The sequence below is a fragment of the Eumetopias jubatus genome, unplaced genomic scaffold (assembly GCF_037043125.1).
Source record: "Eumetopias jubatus isolate StellerSeaLion01/CBP00866 unplaced genomic scaffold, mEumJub1_p1.0 scaffold_14, whole genome shotgun sequence".
NCBI lineage: Eukaryota > Metazoa > Chordata > Mammalia > Carnivora > Otariidae > Eumetopias > Eumetopias jubatus.
The window spans coordinates 90777769-90802509 of NW_028274820.1; the positions used below are offsets into that span (position 1 = coordinate 90777769).

Consider the following 24741-nt stretch of genomic DNA (forward strand, 5'->3'; position numbering starts at 1 on the left):
AACTGTTTGGGTATCTTTTTAAAAAAACCCATAAACAAAATCTCTACTTATCTGCTCTCCGTGCCTGTAGAGTTCTTACAGGTAAGCCTACTCTATTACAATTTGGTTCAACTATTCAGCTGCTGGGAAAGACTTGGAGGGAAGCAAAGCACATAGTAGGAGAATGAGAAGAGGAAAGTCGGGGTAAGTTTCCCAGTACATGTCCTAGAAGTATAAAATCTGGACTATTCAAGATAATTATCCTAAATTACCAACAAACCTTCAGTGAGTCAACTGGGTATAATAGAGAGAGGAGATTCTGGTTGATAAAAGTCACTATGCATGCAAATCCAATAAGATATCACTCAAGCTACTGAAAAAAAAAAACAACTGGTAACTTGTAAAACATGAGATACCTCAAAACAAAACAAAACAAACCTCCACAACTTAAACTACAGAACATTTTTGCCATTATTATTGTGAGAATTGTGACACAAGCTTACAAGCACCACCTTCCAAATGGTCCTAAAATTGTAAATAGGTAGCTATGAAAAGACAAATTAAAGATGAATTTTGGGCACCTGGGTGGCTCAGGCATAATCTCAGGGTCCTGGGATGGAGTCCTGCATCGGGCTCCCTGCTCAGCAGGGAGTTTGCTTCTCCCTCTCCCCCTCCCCCTTCCCCTCCCCTCCCCGCTCATGCTCTCTCACGCTCTGTCTCTCTCGCTCTGTCTCAAATAAATAAATAAAATTTAAAAAATTAAATTAAAAGACTAATTTTAAAGGGATCTGGTAACATTGTTTTGGGAAACAAATCATCAAGAGATAAAGGTAGAAAACAGCCTTGAAAGTAAATTATTGATTGTTCTTTTCCTTCTGTGAAATCCATTTACTCAGCTCCTGAGTACACAATGATTTGCATTACTCATAATTATCTTACGTTACATGTGATAATCTTGTCACTCAAATAGCCTTATGCTAGTGCCCTGAAGGCAGTGTTCCTAACCTAGCAGAGAGTTATACAGCACACTCACTAGCCAAACGAGATACTGCTATTACATTAATTGTTCCTCACTACAAGTAGGTCATGGCAGAAAGCATCTTATATGACTTAAGCAACATTCTCAAACTAGCCCTAAAATGATTGGTTTGAAAGGAAATTAAAGAAAAAAAAGTTAATTATACACCTCACAGATTATAAAAAATTCTAAACAAAATAAGAGTTCTAACAAGTGTTATAAATAGAAAAGTAAATAAAAATACTCAACCTATTTAAGTGTTCCCTGTTTTCAGACAAATGAACTATGACATGCTTAATTTAAAGATTATTTTAAAAGATTTCTAAACCTCTTAGTTAAATTACTTATAGTTAAAAACTATATTCAAAAACAGTAAGGAAAAAGTGGGGCTACACTAATATTTTTTGGCTAAGTAAAAAGAATAAACAAGAAAAACTATCAAAACATGACAAAAGCAGTTTATTCACATCCCAGAAAAATATATTATGGTATTGCTAACATGGCAAAGAATTAAAAAGTAAGTTTTTTTTAATGGACTGAACCGAGTAGACACAGAGAGACGGATTAAGCACAGTATTAATTGTCAAACTGCAGGATAAAAGTAGTGTATTATTCTATTCAGAAATGAGAGGGACATCAGACAAAAGAACTCCTCTGTTTCAAGAGTACAATAGTACTCTTTATGACTTTCCTTCCAGGGACACTCTATTTCATTATGCTAATAACCAATCTTAATTTTTAAACGGGTTTTGATTCAAAACATTAACACAGAGCTAGAAGGCTACATAACCAAATGTTCTGGTTAAGAGTTAACATTTTTTTCAACCTGCTTCTGATTTGTTGTTCCTATTAAATTTCTACACAAAGCAAATGAAAGTGTAAATAAAAGCAACTCCACAAGACCATTTTACTCCCTAGTTAAGTAAACGTTTCAAAATTGTGATACCAAATTCTAAATATATTGAAATTGAGATGCTTACACACTGCTGATAGCATTACAATTGGTTCAATCCTTATGAAAATCAATACAATGCAAAATCTATAATGACACTATCCTCTGTGCAGCAATATTCCAGTGAATAATTTCACTAAAAGAAATGTAAGCTGTTTCAACCTTGCTTAACACTTGAGAGTGAAGTTAATACATCTTGCAATTTGAAGGAGCTACACAGTCTGATTTAAGTCCGTTACAAAGATCTGTACTTCTAGCACCCAAACTGCTTTTACTGTCTTCCACAAGTGTCGCCTATGTAACAGAACCACCACTGGCAATTACATGAAAAAACTTTATCAAAGATATGGGTAAGTCACATAAAAACAGAATTCTCTATTTTAAAAGCTCATCACCAAGAAACCAACATCATGACTGGTACCGTTAAGGTGAAAAGCAACCTAAATACAAAAGAATTAAAAGAACTGGGAGACTCACTGAATATGACAACAGAGTTAGGAGTCCTACGATATCAAAGAGAAACTGCTTATGATTTCTCAAGGATTAGCTAAACATCAGTCCTTTACCCAATTGTTACAAAATACTAATGGCAGAATTAATCAACAAAATTAAGCAGACCAGACTAAAACTCTATGTGTTAAATACACTGCTGCCTAAAACCTGATGAATTAACTCTTCTTGACAAAATTTCAGTGTACAGTATGCAAGAAAATCCAATTTGGTAGAAGCAAGATCGAAAGGAAACTAGCAAACACCAACTATAATCTGTAAAATTATATAAGGACAAAAATCTGATCAATAAATTACATGTTTGCTGTAAAATGTAAAAGGCAAAGAATTGACCCCAGTAAAAATAATTTCAGTTAAAAAAAAAACGTCTGAAATGAAAAGTGTAATGTCATTATCTAGAAATCTGACCAAAAAATTTAAATGATTCAACACAATTTTCCACAGAAGATAATCTGATTAAAATTCACATTTATGCAGCCATGAGGAAGGAAGAGGCCATCCACCCAACCCACAAGATCAGTTATCAACCAGGCAGTCAATGGAGTAATATACAACCTTCACGTCGGAAGTAATATACAACCTTCACGTCAGAATATTAATGGTATAATAAGTGACTGATAGGGATGCCTGGGTGGCTCAGTTGGTTAAGTGTCTGCCTTTGGCTCAGGTCATGATCCCAGGGCCTGGGACTGAGTCCCACATTGGGCTCATTGCTCAGCGGGGAGCCTGCTTCTCCCTCTGCCTGCCATTCCCCCTACATAGGCTCTCTTCCCCTCTCTCTCTCTCTCTCTCTCTCTCTCTGACAAATAAATAAATAAAATCTTTAAAAAAAATAAGTGACTGACAAAAATAATTGTGAGTTTATGTCCTCATCTTATTTCAGAAAGTACGGTAAAGAATATATGACAACAGGAAAACACTAATATTATGGTAAGTAAAATGAACACAAAAAAGTAAAACATAAAATAAAAAGACTGAAAGGAAACACAGTAAAACAAACTTGCAAACAAAAGTTTAGCTTTGGGAGACTTCAGCATGTCATTTTCAAGGGTTCTGCAATGAATATATACTAGAAATATTTTACTTTTACTAGCTAGTAAAAATGATAAAAATCAAATTACAACAAGTGTACCTATATTAACTTTTGTTTCCATCTTTTAAAGCCTCAATGGCAACCACTGTAAATAATTCTTGTGTATTCTTCCAGATATATATAAACATATACTTATAAATTTTTTTAATTTTATTTTATTTAAATTCAATTAATTAACATATAGCATATCATTAGTTTCAGAGGTAGAGTTCAGTTATTCATCAGTTGCATATAACACCCAGTGCTCATTATATCACATGCCCTCCTTAAGGCCCATCACCCAATTACACCATTCCCCCCCACCCAAATACATCTTTTTAAACTGAAAATGAAAAGGTACAGAACAGTTTCTGAACTATCAAGGTACACTATTTTGAGCCTTCCCTTTACCATTTAACATACACAAAGAATGTTTCTATCTGAATAGATACTCCACTCTTTTTCTTGGCTACAACATATTCCATCAAAGAAATGCACACATAATTTAACAAACCCTACTGACATTAGTTTCAGTAGTTCTCAGTCTTCTGGTATTCCAATAATGCAATGCACACCCTTAAACATATGTTCCTGTGCATTAGTGTATCAGAAACAAACCAATTCTCCAAACTTCAGTATGCTGAACAATAAACTCACTGAAATTACCAAATTTACAAATTCATCTCAAGGATCTGAACACATGAGACATATGAACCCAATTATATATTACTTATATTACATTCATATATTAACAATTATATGTATTTATAATATAGTGTGTACATATAAGTACATTTATATTTAATAATTTAATATGTATTTTCAATCTATATATTTACATATATATTAATATGGAAATAAATGTAGATATGTTATATTTATAAATATTACTTCTTTTTTAAAGATTTATTTATTTATTTTAAACGGAGCGGGGAGGAACTGAGGGAGAAGAGGAGAGAATCTCAAGCAGAGTCTGTGCCGAGCAAGGAGCCCGGCACAGGGCTCAATCTCATGACCCTGAGATCACAACCTGAGCGGAAACCAAGAGGCGGCTGTTTAACCAACTGCATCACCCAGGAACCCCTGTAAACCCCTATTATTTCTACAGATATTTTGTATTTATTAATATGTTAATAAACAGATTTGTTAATTTTGTGTTTCTAGTCATTACAATTTTTAATTTGTCTTTTGTGATGAGATTTAGGTCACTTTTTTTCATTTGCTCACATTCTTGCTTGAATGAAGTATTTCATTATTCCAGTCTTTAATTTTATTATTCCCAATGCCTTAATATCATTCTTATTAGCATTTCTACTGGTATGGTTGCTCCAGATATTTTTCAGTACACATTTACAGTAAACACATGTTAGATCGATAGTGAAATAAAGATTACTGACTGTGAAATGTCTTTTGGAAAATAAAATACACTCATAAAAATCAACCAAGCTATGACCATTAGCTTACAAGTCGAACATTCCTTAAGACAATGTTATGAGGACAAAAAGAAAACTGTCAACCAAATCTCATCAAAAATCTTCAAAAGCTGTTTAAATCATTCCATCCAATACAAATAGCTGTAAATTTTAGTCAAAAACAAAAAAGCAAGGCTGGTATATGCACTTTGAAATTAACAAAAGAAACCTAAAAATACCAAAATACTAAAATAAATAAATAAAATAACTTTTTAAAAGACTGTAGAGAAAGTAGAAAATGCTGGGAAAAAACTTCAAAGGACTGGAAAGAAATCAGAGTATACCAAAAAATTCTCCCATGAAATGATCTAATTTTGTTCATATTCACTAGGAAAATATTTTCCTGAAAACACTGATACGAAGAATTGGTAAACATGACAAAACTGACCTGTAGATTAAGTGACCTAGAGCCAGTAAATCTGTAAAAAAAAAACTCCTAGAAATGAAATTGCTGGATCAAGCATGGTATGTGCAATTTTTAGTTTTAGTTTTTACAGACACTGCCAAATTGCCCTTTAAAAAGTTACACAAATCTGCATTCTCACTAAAACCTATTAGAACCACATGAGAACCAAACATTTTAATGCTTACCAATCTAAAATGTAAATACTGCAATCACTGTTATTTTTAATTTGCATTTTTAAAAATTTAAGTGAGAGTGTATATACTTTATAGTGGAAAAAAAGTCCTTTCAAAGTAATTAAATTCTGAAAAAGCATGAAAAATATTTACAGAATAAATTGTTAAGGCAAACAAAATGGCTTTACAACACAACAATGTAGAAACAAGTTCTCATATTAATAAGAAACCATGATAACATGCAAAAAAATGAAAATGCTGTTTATTTTAGGATCTGGAATTATACATTTTTTTCATTCCTTTTCCAAAATTTTCTCCAGTGTTATTATTATGCTGATTTTCTGTTAACAAAAAGTTCTAGTGGCTTAGAAGTAAAGAATAATCACAGCTTTTTATGCCACTCAGGCTTTTTTTATTTCCTGTCAATGGCCCACCCAGTTTTCAACTGCCTGGTGCCAAAACTGGATCATAATCTTCGATTTAGCTCCTTCCTCCATTCTCTAAATCCTGGTCATTAAATCCTGTTGACTGTATTCCTTTAATAGGTCTCTCTTACACACCCTCTGGTCTCAATTTCAACAAGATAACTAATATAGGATCTAAATGAAATCTCTCTCCTCTAGAATCCAATTTGTATACAGTTCTGTCTGATTAACTTCCCTTCCGACCAGTGCTTATGAAACTTCACAATACATACAAATCAGCTGGGTATCTTGTTAAAAATGCAGATTCTGATTCTATAGGTCTGAGGTGGGGTATTAAATTTTGCATTTCTAATAAGCTCCCAGGTTACGCTAATGCTTTATATGTACAGCATTCTTCAAGTAACTCTTCAAATTAATAACCTTTAATTTGGCTTACAGATTCCTGTTCAAATTTAAATTCTTTCCTTGCGCTCAGGAACCCTCTCTACCCTCCTACTACTGCATAACCCTACTGCCTCACAGAATGTCCTCCTCACTCTCCTTCCCACAGGCCATGCTCATTTTGGGAGAGCAGTCCCCTTAGGTAGATAATGTTCATTTCAACTTCCTCTCCCACTCCACCTACCATTCAGTCAAGTATTATCTTTTCACAAGACTGCACAAATTAATCCTGTCCACATCCTTTAATTATTCCTCTTCTGAATTCCTATAGTCCATTAAGCATCTGGTGTCTAATGTCTTATATATTAGAACCACTGCAGAGGCATTCGTCTTATGTCCCACAAAGTATCATGAGGACACAAATTTTCCTCTCATTTAATTCCTAGGAATATGCTTATCATATAATTCCTAATTCAGTCTAAGTTTATCCAGAGAATCATACTTTCTGGGTGGCTTTTGAAAAAATAACAAAAACATACTGCAATATTTCACCTTGGAGCAGTAATATTTTAAGGCTAACTTGCCTCCAGTATAAATATAAATTACACTGCCAACATAAAAACTAGTGACAATTTAGAACAAAGAATATTACATATTGTTTAAAACTACAGAAAATGAGACATGGGACATGGAAATAAAGGATTTATGGGAAATAAAGAATTCTTAATAAGGGGGAGGAAGTAAGAATAAAAAGAAAGTTATTGTCAATGATGCTATACAAACCAGCAATAAGGGACATGAACAAATAAAATGGATCAGGCAAGAGTAAGAAGAGAGTTCCACAGGAAGAGATAGGTGATATTCCCGAAAATGAGGTAGAGTCAAAAATAAGTAGGAGAACATACCTTCTTTTCAAGTGCCCATGGAACATTCAGCCAGATAAACAACACCCTGGGCCATAAAACAGAACTCAGCCAATTTCAAAGGATTGAAATCATACATAGTATGTTCTCTGATCATAATGGATTTCATTATGGGTGGCTTAGTTGGTTAAGCAACTGCCTTCAGCTCAGGTCATGATCCTGGAGTCCCGGGATCGAGTCCCACATCAGGCTCCCTGCTCAGCAGGGAGTCTGCTTCTCCCTCTGACCCTCTTCCCTCTCATGCTCTCTCTCATTCTCTCTCTAATAAGGAAATAAAGTCTTTAAAAAAAAATAATGAAATTCAACTAGAAATTAATAAATTATCTCCCCACACTTGAAAATATACCAACATACTGCTAAATAATCCATGAGCCAAAGAGGAAGTCTCAAAGAAAATAATAAAATAGAGCTACTCTGTCTCAACTCTACTTCAATTAAATAAACAAATAAAAAGTTGAGGAAAAAATACACAGAGCTAAGAGAAAATGACAATGCAGCATATCAAAATTTGTAGAATTGCAGCTAAAGCAGTAACCAGAGGAAAGTTTATAGAACAGCTTACACTAGAAAAAAAGAAAGGTCAAGAAAGGTCTCAAATCAATAATGTTAGCTCCTACCTCAAGAAACTACAAAATGAAGGGGAAAGTAAACAGAAAGGAAATAATAAAGGGCAGAGATCAAAATAATTGAAAATAAAAACAAGACAGAAAAATTAATGAAACCAAAAGCTGCTGGTTCTTTGGGAGGGGGGGAGGAAACTGACAAACCTCTAGCAAGACTGACAAATACAAAAAGAGAAAACACAAGAATCATCAATATCAGAATGAAACAGCAGATTATTACTGAGATCCAGCAGCCATAATAAGGTAATACTAAGAACTTAATGCTTATAATTTCAACAACTTAGAAAAAAATAAACCAATTCTTCAGAAACAACACATTATTAAAACTCAAGCAAGATGAAACAGATAATCTGAAAAGTCCTACAAACAATAAAGAAATTGAACTCATAGTTTAAAAGCTCAGGAAAAAGAAATCCTCTAAGTTGGCTTCACTGGAGAGTTTTACCAAAAAATTAAGGAATTAATTCTAATTTTACACTATTTTTCCTTTAAAGAGGAAGAAATACTTCCCAACTCATTTTATGAAGCCAGTATTACTCTGAGACCAAAATAAGACATAGTGCCAAAAACCAAAGACTTCAGACCAATATTTCTCATGAACTTAGTTACAAAAACCCTGCACAAGATATTAGCAAATAAAGTCCTGTGATATATAAAAAGATTATTGGGATTTATCATAGTTATGCAAAGCTGATTTAACATTTGAAAATCAATGTAATCCACCATATCAAAAGGCTAAAGGAAAAAAATGATCATACTGATTGACAGAAAAAGCACTCCACAAAATTAATAAAAATTCTCAGTAAACTAGGAATAGAGGGGAACTTCTTCAACTTGGTAAAGAACATCTACAAAAAGCCCGCAACTAATATCACACTTAAATGGTGCCAACCATATGCTTCCCCTCTAAGCTCAAGTAAGGTAAGGACGACAATCTTATTCAACATAATTATGGAAGCTCCAGCCAGCCAATAAAGTAAGAAAAAGAAACAAAAAGCAAATAGAATGGAACAAAGAAAAAAAAATCTATTCCTATTTGCAGATGATATGGTATTTTAACTAGAAAACCCCAAGGACTATCCCCTTGAACAAAAAATCCCCTAGAACTAATTTTGAGTTCTGCAAGGTCACAGGATACAAGATTAACACATAAAGATCAAATTTCTGTACACTAACAATAAACATGTGAAAATCTAATTACAAATACAACGCCATTTGCAATCATACCAAAAAAACCTGAAATACAGGGGGATGGGTTAGCCTGGTGATGGGTATTGAGGAGGGCACGTTCTGCATGGAGCACTGGGTGTTATGAACAAACAATGAATCATGGAACACTGCACCAAAAAACTAATGATGTAATATATGGTGATTAACATAACAATAAAAATTTTTAAAAAAAAACCTGAAATACTTAGGTATAAATCTAACAAAACTTGCAAGATCTGTATGTTGAAAATTACAAAATGCTGCTGAATGAAATAAAAGAAGACAAATAAATGGAGAGACTACTGATTGGAAGGCACAACATAGTAAAGATATCAACACTCCTCAAATTGATCTATAGGTGTAATGCAATTCCCAGCAAAACCTCAGAAAGATTTTGAGACATAGATAAGCTTATTCTAAAAATTACATGAAAAGGGAAAAGTCCTACAACACCTGGAGCCAAGTGGGAGGAATCACTCTTCTGATACTAAAGCTTACTGCATAGCTACAGTAATCAAAACAGTGTGGTACTCATGGAGAAAGACATACAGATGGATGGAAGAGAACAGAAAACCCAGAAATAGGTCCTTACAAATATGCCCAAATGATTTTTGACATGTGTGCAAGGAATTCACTGGAGGAAAGGTAGCCCTTCCAACAGATGGTGCAAGAGCAACTGTACTTAAAAGAAAAAGGGAAAAAGAACCTCAACCTAAACCTCATGTCTTATACAAAAATTAGTTCAAAACACATCATACACTTAAATGTAAAATGTAAAATTATTAACTTTTAGAGAAAGCCTTCGAAACTTAGGACAAGGCATAGAATTCTTAGACTTGACACAAAAAGCACAATACATAAAAGAAAGAACGGACATACTGACCTCATCAAAATCAGAAACTTTTGCTCTGTGAGGTGCCCTATGAAGAGGATGAAAAGACAAGCTACAGAGTAGGAGAAGATATTTGCAAACCATATTTTGGACAAAGAATTTGTATCAAGAATATATAAAGAACCCTCAAAACTCAACAGCAAAAAAAAATCCAATCAGAAAATGGGCAAAAGACAAACAGACGTTTCACCGAAGACGATATACGAATGGTCAATAAGCAAATGAAAAAGCATTCTACACCTTTAGCCATTAGGGACTGCAAATTAAAACTGTATCACTACACATCTATCAGAATGAACTACAGAACAAAAAAAAGGATAATACACAATCTCATTAGAATCTGGAAAAAAACGGAATCAGTCATATAATGCTTGTGGGAATGCAAAATCAGAAAGCAATTCTAGAAAATAGTCTTGCAGTTTCTTTTAAAACTAATATGAACTTATTTAATGACCCAACATTTGTGCTCTTGGGCACTTATCCCAGAGAAATGAAAACTTAAGTTCATGTAAAAATCTGTACACACGTTAACAGCTCTATTAGCAATTGCCAAAAAACAGAAAACCAGTATGTCCATCAACAGATGCATGGTTAAACAAACTGTAGTATATCCACACTGTGAAATACTACTCAGCAATTAAAAAGAACAAAACAGTTGATATGCACACCATAGATGGATTCAGAAATCTTTTTTTAAGATTTTATTTATTTATTTGAAGGAAGGAGAGAGAGAGAAAGCGCCTGTACACGCGAGCAAGAAGGGGGCTGAGGGAGAAAGACTCCCCACTTAGCAGGGAGCCCAACGAGGAGCTCAATCCCAGGACCCGAGATCATGACCTGAGCAGAAGGCAGACGCTTAACCTCCTGAGCCACCCCAGGCGCCCCTTCAAATTATTCTTATGGATCAATCTAAATCTAAGACTGCACAGCCAACAGAAATTGGGCCTATGCTCAAAGCTTAGAGGAAACAAAAAGGTAAACGGTATTCTAAGCTCCAGAAAATTGACAAGTAGCAAAATCTTTTTTTCAGCCTATCAAAGTTATCTTTCCACTGAGCATCCAAGAATGTGAACTTTAATGAGCTCACTTTCCTTCTTCCTTTCTACAATTCCTATTATCTATATTATCTCTGTTCTTTTCTTGCCATAGATCTTCTTTTCCCCAACTGTCCTTGTTTATAAAACCTATTTTTTTAATCAATTTCAGTCATTTTTAAAAAAGATTCAAGGGGGGTGCCTGGCTCAGTCGGAAGAGCATGAGACTCTTGATCTAGGGGTGATAAGTTCAAGCCCCACAATGGGTGCAGATATTACTAAAAATAAATAAGCTTTAAAAAAAAAGATTCAAGTTTGTTGGACCAAACTTTACTTCTTGCACTCTTCTTGTGAGTGTGCTTTTATATAATTTTCAATACCTAAGGATGTACGGTGGACTCTTTGGATGAGAATAAAAATAATAGTTCTTCTGTAAATATTCAAATGTTTAACAGAGCCATTTTTGTTAATATGTCCATGGTAACAACAGAGTGTGGATTACAATGAAATATATTTTGGAGCTCAGAAGTCAACATCTCCCTTTAAATAATCCAGAGCTACCCAATTATCAGTTGTTCACTACCCAGATCTGAGCTATATGCCTCTTGGACTTAAACACAGTTCAAAGCTTAACCTCTGTAAAAACATTCACTGACCCCAAGATAAATCTTTTTTTCAACAGCTGTAAAAAGAAAATATAAATAAAACCATGAACTTAAATCTTTATATAAAGTATTGTAACATGGGGGGGGAAACAGCAGTAATGGGTGCTAAGGCCCAAGTTTATCAAAGTTTATAAAACCTAGACAGCAGACTGAGTCAGCAGGGGTTTGGATTGTTTATTCATTTGCTGGGTTTTGTGTTTAAGCAGACAAAATCTCTTTCCTCATATGTAAAATTTTCAATCCTTTTTTTTTTAACCAGATAAACACTGCCTTTAAAGTTATACGTTAATAATGGAAGGATTGTAAAATGTACTATTAAATAGTCTAATATTAAGAAGTAAAGTAAATAAAAGATCAACTCTGATACTTTTTAAGTTCCTCCTTCAAAATTCTTCCAGGCAAAGGAGATAAAGAATAATTTATGCTTATGTAGTGCCATGAGCAGGGTATGGCAAAAGTCAAATACTTAAAACTCAGGGCTTGAGAACATTAATACTAAGGATAACAATAGGGGCACTTGGAAAAAAAATAGGGGCAACTGGGTGGCTCAGCTGGTTAAGCATCTGCCCTTGACTCAGGTCATGATCCTGGGGTCCTGGGATGGAGCGTTGCTCTGCAGTGAGCCTGCTTCTCCCTCTCCCACTCCCCTTGCTTGTGTTTTCTCTCTCACTCCCTCTCTCTCTGTCAAATAAAGAAATAAATAAAATCTTAAAAAAAAAAAGGATAACAATATAGGCAGTTGCCACTTCCGGGCCTGCCCTGTTCTCCCACCTTCAGAATGTACTTTCACGCTGACCACTATTAAACCCCTGCTTGCTTAAAAACAAACAAAAAAAAGTATTTAACTTCAGAAAAAAATACTTTTAAAATACGTAATACCAAATTCATTTTTAGTTGAATACATAACAGATAATTAACTGAGTTAAAAACTGAAAGTATTAGGGCAAAGAAAAAGGTAAGTTTAGGGGCACCTAGCTGGCTCAGTCAGAAGAGCATGCAACTCTTGTTCTCAGGGTTGTGAGTCTGAGCCCCACACTGGGTAAAGAGATTACTTAAAAATAAAACCTTTAAAAAAAAAAAAAAAAGGTAAGCAGTGTCCAAGAGAAATGAAAACCACTACAATTTTTTAAATTTTCTACTAGACACATTAAGAAAAAGTACCAAAAAGTAATTTTATTTAACCCAATGCATTCAAAATGCATCTTTTTGTACTAAGCATTCAAACTCCAGTATTTTACACTTAGCACACATCTTAATTCAGACTAGTCATATTTTTCTTTTTTTTTAAGATTTTATTTAGGTATTTTATTTATTTATTTATTTAGAGAGAGCACAAGCAAGAGGAGGGGGAAAGGGAGAGAAAATCTCAAGCAAACTCCATGCTGTGCACGGAGCCCCACCTGGAGCTCAATCTCATGAGCCCAAGATCATGACCTGAGACAAAATCAAGAGTCACATGCTTAATTGGTTGACTGAGACACCCAGGTGCCCCAGACTAGTCACATTTCAAGTGCTTGACAGCCACTGGAAGCTCATAGGTTCCATATTGGATAACACAGATCTAAGAAATGGCTTGAGAAAACAGGCATATATCTACCTTCAGACCAGATTAAAAGCACAATAATCTGAAAGGATCTGAAATCAACAGCAACATATATACAATATCGTAATTTTTATATGATTGTTGATCCCAATACAAGAAAACTTTCTGAAAGGGACTCAAAAGAAAACTGATTAGAGAACATGTGCCTTCAGAGAAAAGAACTCAAAGAAACTTAAAAAATGAGCTGTTAAATTCTTTCTTCACCACAATCTCCAAGCTTCTTTAAATGCAGTACAATTCCTCCAGAAATTATTAGCATTATGACAAGTACTTTCATTTTCCCCACAATTATACACATCATTTCTTTTTCACCTCTTTGTATCAATTCCCCTTTTACTATCATGTTCAGTATCATTCTATTGGAAACTCTATTCACAAAAGTAAAACCAACTCCTATCCCAGCCCTAAGAATGGGTTTCAGGATATGTAAAAAGAGTTTAGAGTATAAAATACTAATTCAAATAGAGCCAAAAGTTAAGAAATACAACACTTCCATCTGGGAGTAGGAAAAAACAAAAAGGGCAGGGGTAGAGAGGACATTAAATTTGGCAGGGGATGAGGGAAAGCAAACTTTGCTAAAGGACGTTAGTGGCAGTAATGAAGTAACAGCGGAACTCTATTAAGAAAGGGTGGTCCACTCTTACATTCAAAGCAACTTTCTGAAATAGTAACCAACTCAGACCTTCTCTTTCCAATTTCTTAAGGGATATAGGTGTTGAGTGTTTCTGTGTGTAGGGTTGCAAAGACGATGGTTAGTGCGGCACCCGGGTGGCTCAGTCAGTTGAGTGTCTGACTTCAGCTCAGGTCGTGATCTTGAGGTCCTGGGATCAAGCCTGGCACTGAGCATGGAGCCTGCTTGTCTCACTCCCTCTCCCTCTGCCCCTCCCCCCACTCATGCAGGGGCACTCTCTCTCAAATAAATAAAATCTTAAAAAAAAGAGAGAATGGTTAGTGAAAAGAGGAAGACCATGAACCATCCCTGACAGCTCTTTGCTCACCCATAAAAATGGGTATAATCAAAGTCTACACTAAATATGCCATCTGTACCAATGAGATTTAGTAAAATAAAACAGACTAGAACAATCTCTAATCTTATCAACTCAAATGAAATTTCTTAAATGTGGTGCAAGATCTCTTGCCATCTAACTGATGTTTTCAAAGGATCATTCTAACAGCTATATTATTAACAAACTATAGAGAAAAGGGTAGAAGTAGAGAAATCCCTCAGAAGCCTGCTGCAATTACCCAGCAAGAGATGACGGTGGCCGTGGAGATGGTGAAAACTGGGTGAATTCTGTACATGTTTCAAAGGCAGGGCCAAGAATTTCCTGATGGAATAAATGTGTGAGAGCAAGAGAGTCAAGAATGATGCCAAGGCTTCTGGCCTGAGCAACTAAAAGCTGCCAACCTGAGATGAGGAAGGTTATGTGGGTGAAGCAGGTAGGGGAGGGCAGATATGGGAAGAAAGAGCATGAATTCTATTTTGGACATACTGAGTTTGAGATATTTAACAGTCATCCCAGTGAAAACATTAAGTAGGCAACTAGATATACAAATCTGGAGTTGAAGAGAGTAGTCTGGGCTGGAGAAATGAATTTGAGACCCATCAACATTTAGAAATATTCAAAGTGCCCCCCCAACCCCACCCCAAAAAAGAAGATATTCAAAGCCACGAAACTAGTAGACATCACCAAGGGAGTGAGGGTAAATAGACAAGATAATCAAGTACTGAGCCCTGGGGTAATCCACCGTTTAGAGGTAGGCAAAGAGAATCTACCAAGAAAGACTAAGGAGGAGCAGTCAGTAAGTTTTAAGGAAAACCAAGGGGATATGGTATCCTAAAAGGTAAATGAAACAAGTATATCAAAGAGGAAGAGAAAATAACTTGTCAAATGTAGACTGATCACATAATACAAAGAAATGACTCCTAGATTTACCACTGTCATTGTTAGGAGACCTGAACAAAAACAATCTTAGTGCAGTGAGTGGTAGGAGCCAAAGCCTGACTGGAACAGGCTTCAGAGAAAACATGAGAAAATAACCAGAACAAGTACATTTAGACAATGCTTTAGGGGATTCTGCTGCAATGGAAATAGAGAAGAGCAGAAGAAGATATTTTTATGAGGCTAAAAATGATAGCATGTTTGCACATTAATGGGAATGATCCAGAAAAGGAAAAATTAATGATCTGAAGAGAGGGAGGAGAACTGCTTAGAGCAATGTTCAGAGTAAATGAAAGGGGATGGGATCGAATACATTAATCAGAGGAACTGGATTAGACAGAAGCAAAGACAGTTCATCTATAGTAACAGAAGGAAGGCAAAGGTCTGTGAGTCAGACCATCAGGTACGTAGATATACAGATGGAGTCTGTAAATGTTCTGACAGCTTCTATTTTCTCAAGGGAAGAGGAAGCAAGTCCGTCAACTCAAAGTGAATATGAGGAGGAAGGCTGGAAGTCTAAGAAGAAAGGCAAGGGTATAACTAAGACATCTGGGAGAGGGAAAAATGAATGGACTAAAGAAATAGACTATGACTGCCAGACAATATTAAGGGCCACCTGAAGTTTCTTACTATTAATCTAAAGTTGAGAGTGCTCATCATAGTTGTATTCTTCAGTCACTTTTAGCCACACAGGTGCAGATGTGAAGTACTCAAGAGAATCTGACTTAACTAGAGTTGATGTTTTACCAAGTAAAGTATGAAGAAGTAAAAGAGGAGCAAGACAGTAGAGGGCATATGAAAGGGAGTGAATATAATGATTGATCACTAGGTAATGAATGTATAACAGGTAAGAAGAAAATCAAGGGGGCAAAGGACAGTCTGTGGACTGGAAGTCCTAATGACAGGAAACGATTGTTATGTTAGGGTATTAGGTAGAATGAGCTGAAAAGATAGATGGCAGAGGGGCTGCATGAATTGAAAATCATGGACGGGTTCAAGTCATTAATAAGAAGTAATAAGAAGGTGTAACAACCACGGAGTGAGTGACTGAGATGAGACAGTGAGCAAAATCTTTAGAGAATAATTTAGAGAAGGCCACAGTAGTAGGATCAGAGATGGCATATGTTGAAATTATGAAGAATTAAAAGACGCAGAGTATCAGCAAGAGTAACAGTGAGCTAGGAGCTGTAACAGTCAAGAAAAGAGAAGATGGAACCCAGAGTGCACCAGATGACAGCAAACAAGGGTTTATGGACAACATAACCTGTTAACAGACAAGTTGCAGGGAGGGGAGGTGAATGGAAAGTAACTGCCTCATTTTTCAGACTCAGTGGAACCAGGCTCCCTCTTCAACTCCTATATGGAGGAGGTCAGAATGGGAAATACAGTTTTCAATCATAGTGTACGGGACTCCCCACTGACCTTTGATGATGGCATACAAGAAAAAAATGAAAAACTTAATAGCCAACAGGTAAAAGGACTGCAGGGGAAGCAGTGTTTTCAGGAAAGCAGAAAGTAGAGGAAAATATTCAGGAAAAAAACAAGGATAGAAGAAATTTTGCTGATGATGGAGAGGAGTGAAAGAACTAGAAATGTTCAGAACCCTGTGGGGATTAAAGTATGAGACTAGTGGTGACTGACATAAAAAGGGATAAAGGATATAATGAGATTAGTCCAGATATACTTCAGGCAAGTAACAGTGTCAAGGCTGTGAATACTGGAGGGAAGAATGACATATAAGAAGCTCCCTGTCAAAAGAAGACAACAGTCTTGGGAAGCAGGCTTAGTCTCAGGGCAAAGGGCTTCCCCTCCATCCCTAAAGATGGCTTGCAAGGAAACTATAATGTACTTTTAAGATTGTAGAATTTTTAAAAACTAATAAAGAGGTTAGAACAGTACCTAGTAGTATCTAATAAGCACTCAACGGTAAGCTTTTATTACCTAATCAAATGTAAAATGTAATCATTATAGCAAAAAAGAAATTCATCTTACATTTTCCTTTTCTCAGCTAAATGGATTTCTCAAGAGATTGCCACGAAAACCACTACCAAAGTGGACTTATTTCAGAAAGGAGAGGAAATCTTTGAGGTCAACTTCTACATAGTGTTCACCAATTTCAGAAAACCCACCTCAATGGCAGAGTAATTTATTAGTTCAGCAAGCATATATTGACCACCTACTACTATGTACCAACTACTATTCCTAGAACCTGGGGTACATCAGGGAACAAATATCCTTACCCTACTAGGTGGAAATCAGCAACAAATAGTATATATAAAGAATAAATGGAGGGCGCCTGGGTGGCTCGGTTGGTTAAGCGACTGCCTTCAGCTCAGGTCATGATCCTGGAGTCCCGGGATCGAGTCCCACATCGGGCTCTCTGCTCAGCGGAGAGTCTGCTTCTCCCTCTGACCCTCTTCCCTCTCATGCTATCTCTCATTCTCTCCCTCTCAAATAAATAAATAAAATCTTTAAAAAAAAAAAAGAATAAATGGATTATACGATATATACAAAGATAAATATTATAGAAAAAATAAAACAATGCAAATATTAAAGGAGAGGGGCCCAGGTTCTAACTATAAAAAAATAGTCAGGGTAGGCCTTATTGAAAAGGAGATCATTTGACCAAAGATCTGAAGCAGTTGAGGTAGCTATGTGGATATTTGGAAAAGTTTCTTCAGACTGAGGGGAAAGACAGAGCAAAGGTTCTAAGGTCTTTCCATGTAGTTCTTGACATTACTTGGCAATGATTTCATTAATTTCTTTTTTTTTTTTCCTATGTGACCTCCAATCCTACTCTCTATACCTCAACAGTGGATGATGATAATAGCTAACATTTATCAAACATTTACCAGATACCAAGCATTGTTCTAAGGGTTTTAAAAAGATTCAATAACTTAATCCTTACCACAGATCTATGAAATACATGCTGTCATTGCCTCCATGTGACAAGGGAGAGTTAGAGTTAGCAAGTGGCAGAGTCCTGAAACAGTGTGTGTAATAAGTCTTCTCTATTATGAAACAAGAACATTCAGCACAAACTGCAAGTTTTCTCCTAATAAATAGAATCCCTTACAGTACACACTCAAGAACTATGAAAGCTGCTATTATAATTTGTCTTCCTGCCATTTCTAGACTGAATGGTCTTTACCTAGAGTCTGCACTTACACCTTCCTTAACCTTCCCCCCAATATGATTTACGTTCCCAGGCTACTGAAATTGCTTTAACATCGTTCTTGATCATCACACCACAAGCCAAAGAGCTTTCTCTATTCTCATTGCCCTGAATGTCATATTGGACTATGTCACTTTCTTTTCCTCTTAAAACTGAAGTGACACCATATTGGATTTTCCTATTCCTCATCTTTGTGACTTCTCTCTACCGGAAAATCTCTTTGTTTTCTGAAACTTAAACTCTTCCATCTTCTTTCTACCTCTCCAATTATTCCTTTAATAACACTTTTCTCACTTCAACCCCTTAAAGGCAGAGGTTCCAAAAGTTTAATTTGAGCCCTTTGTGTTTCTCTCTCTGTTAACTCACAGTCTCCCTTAAGATTCATTCATCCCATAAGTATTTATTGAGCTCTTACTATCTGAGGCACTGTCTAGGCCATTTAAGGTAGATCAGTGAACAGGACAAAAAAAAAAACAAAAACAAAAACAAAAAAACTCTCTGTCCACATAAAATCAAATAATTCTATGCTACCAAGGACACTCAAAACCATCTTCCCTTAAATACTATTTTAAACACATCACTCTCCTGACTTAAAAAAAAAAAAGAACCTTACCATGATTGCAATGATTGCCCTCTTAACAACCACATCTAAATTTCTCTGCCTCAGTTCAAAACACTCCATAATCATTTTTTATCATACTTACCAAGTTTCATTTTCTAATACTCCCTGATTCAAAAGAATTCCAGGCAGGCCAGTCTTTCAATTGTCCCCTCACACACATTACTTGTGTTTCCAGCTTGTCAAGTAATTACTGAAAACATATGTCTAGTACCTAAACATTAAAAACAGTACTGAATAAAAAAAACAAGTCTTCAAAAATGAACACTTTCTGATTCTTTCAAATGTATAATAATGTATAATAATAGCAAACACTTATACAGGGTTTACCACGTGCCAAATACTATTCCAAGCACTTTACATATTAACTCATTTACTCCACAGATAATCCTCACATCTCCATGCTACAAATGAGGAAGCTGAGGCCCACACAGGGTAAAGTAACTTGTCCTAGGTCTGACAAGTAATAAATGGTAGAGTCAAGATTTACATTTAGGCAGTCTGGCTTCATACTACACTGCATACTCACAGTAATAGCAATAAATAAAAATAGGGGACAATTCGAAGGGCTTGCACAGAGAATGAGAAGCTATTAAAAACTCTGTTTATGGGGCACCTGGGTGGCTCAGTCGTTAAGCGTCTGCCCAGGTCATGATCCCAGGGTCCTAGGATCGAGCCCCACATCAGGCCCCCTGTTCTGCGGGAAGCCTACTTCTCCCTTTCCCACTCCCCCGATCGTGTTCCCTCTCTCACTGTCTCTCTCTCTGTCAAATAAATAAATAAAATCTTTAAAAAAAAAAAACAAAAAAACTCTGTTCAACTATGAAAAACCATTTAAGTTAGTCCTTTCTCCAAATAAGAAAATATATCTTTTAATATATCAAGTTTTAAAAATTGTAGAATTTAGTAGTACATAAAATAAAAAAAACATAATCTGTAAACACAAACACATCATATATTATTCAGAGTTCACCAAAGCTGCTGAAAATATTCGCTAGGCATGACAAAAGAATATATGGTAACACATGACTAACAAATGTTCTTTTGTTAGCATGACAGTATTAAAATATTTTACTGTTACACTTGCTTTCATCAGGATCAAAACAGACTTGAATACAATGCAGGGAAGGTAGCTACCTTAAAAAGAGATTCCTAGGTTTACTTTTTGGAAGCAAAACTCACATCTAGGACTGTGTCCAGTATGACAGGGAAGATTTTAGTAGCAGCAAGAAATCTCAAAAAAGTACCACCAAGCATCAACTTATATAGGTACTCTTCAACCTATCACTAATTCCATGGCTACCAAAGGACCTTTTTTTTTCTTTTAAAGATTTTATTTATTTATTTGACAGAGAGACACAGCGAGAGAGGGAACACAAGCAAGGGGAGTGGGAGAGGGAGAAGCAGGCCTCACGTGGAGCAGGGAGCCGGATGCGGGGCTCGATCCCAGGACCCTGAGATCATGACCTGAGCTAAAAAATGCAGATGCTTAACGACTGAGTCACCCAGGCGTCCCCCCCCCCAAAGGACCTTTTAAAAGGTTCCTAAGGACTCATTTGGTAAATTCATGAAGGTATTTTATAACTGAATACATAAAAATAAAAATAAAAATAAAAGGCAGAGGATTTTCCATAGAACAGTCTTAGAATAATACATCACTAACATATAAGCAGATGAGAAGTATCATACCTATCGTTTTCTTCTCTTTCCTGTTTCCCCTTTCCTTCTGGCAGAGAAAAGACAAATCTTGTCAGGCTTTGAGCTGTAGAGGTTAAAATGCACAAGGCTGGACAAGAACACTAGTTTGATTTGGAAATGGCTAAAGTTTGTAGCCTTCCCAACTCGTACTAACAATGTAACTTAGAAAAAAAAAAAAAGACCCTTGAAGCGCCTGGGGGGCACAGTCAGTTAAGCATCCCAACTCTTGGTTTCAGCTCAGGTCGTGATCTCAGGGTCACGATATTGAGCCCCATGTCAGGCTCTGTGCTGGGTGTGGAGCCTGCTCGGGATTCTCTCCCTCTTCCCCTTCCCACCATAGCCATTCTCTCTCTCTAAATAAACCTTAAAACACAAACAAAAAAAAAACCCTGAAGTATGTAACCAAAGGCAGCAAAGGAGCTGAGCAATGCTTTAGCCAAAAATGCAGAGTTGCCATTGCTAGAATCTGAAGTCTTCTCACTTTATTTTCTGCCTCCCCTCCCCTTTCCTGGGTTTACAATATACCCACCCTCCTGGCCGCCCAAGGCAACCCCAAAGCCACTCACACAAAGTCAGCTCCTTCCCAAGAATTACGTGAATGAAAAAAAAAAAGCCAACTATTAATAATTTGAGATTTATTTAAGTTATTAAAATTGAGAGAGATTTTTTTGGAGCAGTGAACCATTTTCTCCCCACTACTACCCACTGTAACCTTTATAAATGGCTCCATACTCCAAGGACTAAATTAAAATTTCTTGGGGAAAGAATGGATTGGCAGCTACCACTTTAGATATTCTCAAATACTAAGGTTCTCTTATACTGTGTACTTGATACTTCCTTCCCACATACACTGGTATATACAATATACCAGATATACAATCCTTCTCAAGATTTTCCTGCATGAAGGGATCTCAACTCAATCTTAAATCCAAAATTAACATATTAAAGCCCCTGTTAAACCAAGAAGGCAACAGCTTTCCATTCTATTGACCATATTAGAAAGCACACATGACCAGCTATATAAAGAAGTAAAAAATGTCAAAAATAGCTCTGTCATGTTATCAAGAGTAAGGAGGTCGTAGAATGGAGGGAATGTTAAGGAAAAACAGACATGTCCCAATAATGTACTATGTTGCATCATCATCCGTATCCTTATCAATATTTCCTAAGTACCTAAAGGGTCCATGGCATTATGGTAGGTCATACCTTTTATAATACCAGGACCAAAAATGATTGGTGAATAAAGATTAATTGTGAAGTTGTTGCAAGTACCCTCAGCTTGAGGTGTTTTCAGACTCTGTGAGAATCCTTAAGATCCACATGCTATATGCTGTAGAGAATACATGTGATATTGAAGGAAGCAGTAAGTGAATAAATGGCAATACAGTATTATTCATCGATTATTTACAAAGCCAGAAGCAAATCTACTTCCCCCCCTCCTGCTTTAAGACAAAATGTAAAATTTTCCTTCACAAAACAAACGCAAAATTTTCCAGAAATACAAAACGGATGAAAAAGCTGGTTTAATGAAGAGTCGACAAAACAAGAAAAGAACTTTAGGGGTCTCGTAACTTAAGAAAAATTCGAAATAGGGACACCTATGTGGCTCAGTTGGTTAAGTGTCTGCCTTCGGCTCAGGTCATGATCCCAGAGTCCTGGGATCGAGTCCTGCATCGGGCTCTTTGCTCAGCAGGGAGCCTGCTTCTCCTCCCTCTGCCCCTCCCCCTGCTCATGTGCATTCTCTCTCTGTCAAATAAATAAATAAAATCTTTAAAAAAAAAAAGGAAAATTCCAAATAAAAATAGGGCTGTTTAGCCAGATCTATTTTTATTAATACCTTTGCAAAGCAGAGTATAACAAATTAAATCAAAGAACGCATTTCCATTTAATAATGTCCCTACATTCTTCTCTAGCCTGCTGACCTAAACTTATCCATCCTTAAGGGAGCTTGGAGCTGACAATAGTTAGTGCCCTACTTCATCAGAATTTTCTGCCATTTCTTCTGCTCTCATCAGGTCATTATTAAACTTTACAGATATTTAATAATATATACTGGTTACAAACTGTTCAAATAAGTTTCCTAATACTCCTTCTCAACTCATTCACACACAAGAAACAGATGAGACATAAATTTCTCTTTTACAAGTGAGATATCTTCCATCTCTTATTTTCATGTCATTTTCTTCCCCCCCCCCTCTTTTTTTGAGAGAGAGAAGGAGAGAGAGAGAGCACTCAAGCATAGGGGAAGGATGCAGAGGGAGGAGAGAATCTCAAGCAGACTCTGCGCTGAGTGTGGAGCCCAACGAGCTTGCGTTGGGCTCCACACTCAGGACACTTAACCTATCAAGCAACCCAGGAGCCCCTCTTACTATCATGTAATTAAGACTGTCTTTTACTGTCCACACTCTCATTCCCTAGTGAAAGAATATCTAAAATTATTTTAAGACACTGGTAGCTATTTTCTACAGAAATTTTTTAAGGTTGTTATATATCGAGTATCATGCATCACTTCCCTTCCAAAAGCTAGGCCTGGATAATAAATTGCAGTTTACTATCAAAGATAAGTCGACCACATTTCTTCAGTTCTCGGTTCTTTAAAACCTTGGTGTTATTTCTGAATGTAAGGGACTGAAGAGAAAATAAATTAGCTGCCAAATCCTCTAGAACTTCAACACTAACTTCTCTCCATGGCCCCTTACCTCAGTGGCCTAATCATTAATTTTTCACATTCAACTTACCTGTCAACCCCAAAATATGATGCACCTTACTGAAAGGCAATTTTCCCTCAAAAAAAAAAGCACCTTTAATATGTTATCTCCTGCCTCCTGACCAACTCTAATGGTTCCTTACAGTTTAGCACATCAAATTCAACCTGACGCTGAATATACCTTTCATAACCTAGCTCTACCCTAGTATACTAACTTATCTGACACCATTCTCAGAAATTAAGACCTTGTTCCACTGAGGTCAGACTACTTACATCCCTTTCAAATCATGCTGGTCACAGCCAGTGTTTGCTCACATATGGAATGTTCTGGAGACGCTCGCCCTATGCAGATGGTATGTATTTTTTATTCAAGTCCCACTTTCTCTAAGAAGCCTCACTCCTAGAACTTCAGTCTGACGATATCCCTACACTGACATAATGGACCCAGACTATGTATACCGCCCATTATTTGGATACTGCTTTGGATAGTGCTAGTTGTATTATTATGAAAATTTACCCAACAAGATAATAAACTTTTTTTTTAAGCTTTTATTTATTTATTTTACAGGGAGAGACACAGCGAGAGAGGGAACACAAGCAGGGGAGTGGGAGAGGGAGAAGCAGGCTCCCCACTGAGCAGGGAGCCCGATGTGGGGCTCGATCCCAGGACCCTGGGACCATGACCCGAGCTGAAGGCAGACGCTTAACGACTGAGCCACCCAGGCGCCCCAAGATAATACACTCTTAAGAGGCTGGGTCATAGTGCAGAAAGTGGATCTGTAAGTACTCAAAGACTATTTGACAAGCTGATTAAATGATCTTGATAAAATATCAAGATATTTTATTTTATTATGTCAAAAGAGTTCCAGTACAAATGTAGTAATGTGATGACTAGGATTTGCTTCAAAATAATCTAGGTCAAAGAGCAGAGGGATGAGAGGTAAAGTAGGGATATAGGTGAAACCAGACTGGTTATGAGGTAATAACCTTTGAAGCTGAGTGATAACTACAAAGAAGTTGGTGTCTACTTTTTTTTTTAAAGATTTTATTTATTTATTTGACAGAGAGAGAGAGACAGTGAGTGAGAGAGGGAACATAAGCAGGGGGAGCAGGAGAGGGAGAAGCAGGCTTCCCGCTGAGCAGGAAGCCCGATGTGGGGCTCGATCCCAGGACCCTGGGACCACGACCTGAGCCGAAGGCAGACGCTTTAACAACTGAGCCTCCCAGGCACCCCGAAGTTGGTGTCTACTTTTAAACTTGTT

General features: G+C 36.4%; 1 protein-coding gene across 6 annotated transcripts in view; it reads right to left on the bottom strand.

Moving 5' to 3' along the window:
* CNOT4 (CCR4-NOT transcription complex subunit 4) overlaps window positions 1–24741 on the bottom strand; it is a 144966-nt gene that overhangs the window by 114516 nt on the left and 5709 nt on the right. The window lies entirely within an intron of this gene.